The sequence below is a fragment of the Rhinopithecus roxellana genome, chromosome 2 (assembly GCF_007565055.1).
Source record: "Rhinopithecus roxellana isolate Shanxi Qingling chromosome 2, ASM756505v1, whole genome shotgun sequence".
Classification (NCBI taxonomy): domain Eukaryota; kingdom Metazoa; phylum Chordata; class Mammalia; order Primates; family Cercopithecidae; genus Rhinopithecus; species Rhinopithecus roxellana.
In genome coordinates, this window is record NC_044550.1 from 151,316,264 (window position 1) to 151,318,497 (window position 2,234).

General features: G+C 47.0%; 1 pseudogene across 1 annotated transcript; it reads right to left on the reverse strand.

Moving 5' to 3' along the window:
• On the reverse strand, nt 1–871 carry LOC104662070 (annotated as a pseudogene). Its single transcript, XR_747933.2, has one exon. The product of XR_747933.2 is annotated as a polypyrimidine tract-binding protein 1 pseudogene (transcript).
• Between the last annotated feature and the right edge of the window lie 1,363 nt (nt 872–2,234).

The window sequence follows — 2,234 nt, forward strand, 5'->3', positions numbered from 1 at the left end:
TGGAATTTATCGCCAGCGGGCCCGGCCATGGGGGCCTGTGCCCCTAGATGGTGGACTTGGAAAAGGAGACCCGCAGGTGGTGGTTCTCCCCGAGGTCATGGTTGTGCAGGTCAATGAGGGCCTGGACCGCCTCCTCCACAGAGCCCATCTGGATCAGCGCCATCTTGCGGTCCTTCTGGAAAAACTTGAATCCTTTGACGACACCCCCATTGCTGGAGAACAGAACCTTGAGATCCTCCTCACAGACGGAGGGTGGGATGTTGGAAAAAGTGCAGCGCGGCTGAGGGCGGGAATATGTTCTGGAAGTTCTTGGAGCCCGGCTTGTTGAAGAGGTGCAGGGGTGAGTTGCCATAGTCCTTGGTCAGGCCCTGGTTCTCCTGGCCCTCGCGGGGCAGCTGCACGTTCTGGTGCTTCGAGAGTGTGATGCGGATGGGCTTCCCGTGCAGTTTGTGCCCATTCAGGTGGCTCATGGCCAGCTGGGCCTGGTTGCCCTCGGCCATCTGCACCAGGGCGTTCTCCTTCTTATTGAACAGGATCTTCACGCGCTGCACGTCGCCGTAGACGCCCAAAAGAATAAAGAGGCTTTGGGGTGTGACTCTCTCTGGGTTGAGGTTGCTGACCAGCAATACAGAATTTCCTGCCCCCGCCAGGCCCGGGATGGCGATCCGGCCTGCCGCTGCAGCTGCTGCCGCCGCCGAGGGGATAGCCGGGGGGCCAGGGCTCTGTGGACGTTGGGAACGGAAAGGCCTGCAGCTTGAGGAATGGCAAAGGTGGGAAGGAAACCAGCTCCTGCATACGGAGAGGCTGAGATTATACCAGGTGCACCCAAGGCCGCGGCCATGGTCAGGTCCAGCGAGGGCTGGCTGTCCCCGGAGGGCAGGTCTGATTTAGGTGTGATTTCTCCCATTTGCTTCATTTGCTGAATTATTCTTGTATAAGTAATTTTATTTTCTGTAAACCTATCTTCACTAGTGGTTTGTTTGTCTTGTGGTTTTTGTTCAAGTCTAAGATTGCTGTAGAGGAGTCTTATATGATGGTTTCACATATGCCTCTGACAGCTTTTTATAGATATTCTAGACCAGGACCATTTTTATCAGTTTCTTAGCTTGAAATTCCTCTAGTACTCATAGCAGATTTAGGTTCTAATTTCTCACAAGTGATTTCTTTCTTTTCATTCCTTTTCACTCATAACCAGATGACCAGCTTACTCTATTGGTGTTCCCAAGCACCAAGATAACCTTTCCTGTCCCCTGACTTCATGAGGGAGCCCAGGTCTTCCTCCTTGACATGTGAGTACTTTATCTCCTGTCCTTGTTAGGCATTCACATTCCAGGCTCTAAAGACCTTCAGGTCAGAAATACTTGTGATCTATTAAGCTTTAGTTACTTGTCAGGGTACTGGCACCTAAAGATTTTCTTGCTTTCTTTGAGATATCTTCTGTGGATCCCATATTTTCTAACTCATCATTTCCATGTGTTTGAGAGGTGGAGGAGGCTATCTATATCTGTGTGGCATATTACATTGACCTACAACTGTGTCTTATTGCAGAAAAATGTTTCCATCTTTGAGGGAAACTTGAATGTTAAATAGAAAGGATTGTTTTAAGATTACATATTTTTCACTATGGAAAAGACTGAAACTGAAATACCTGTGACAGGTTTCAGGTGAGGTGTATCCAGTCAATCTCCAAACCTCTTGATGACTTCCTGAGAGTGGAAATGAAATAACTATTGATAAGTCTGCTGGCATTAAATTAATGCAGTCAACAGAGATGAGAATGCATGGCCTTGTCTATGAGATGTACAACTTTGATTGTTTCTATGCATGATCACAACAGTGAATTCCAACACCTTCATACTAAGAGAAGATTAAGTAAAGGTATTATTTCTCTTTTACCAGTGGCAAAGCATCAAAGGAAGAAGTTATCCTGAGCAAAATGTGTTAAGGAACTGACACATGTGGTTTGATAAGTTCAGGGAGGCAAACTTAGGCATTGTATAGTCTGCTTGGGCCACCATAACAGAAATTTATTATTTTCACTGCTCTGGAGGATAGAAGTCCAAGATTAAGGTTCTGGACACTTCAATTGCTTGTGAGGGCTCTCTTCTTAGCTTGTAGATGTCTGTCTTCTTCTTGTATCTTCACACAGAATTTCCTCATTGCATTCATGAGCAAAGATGGAGAGAGAGAGAGAGAGCTCTCTGATGTCTCTTCTTACAAGGACACTAGTCCCA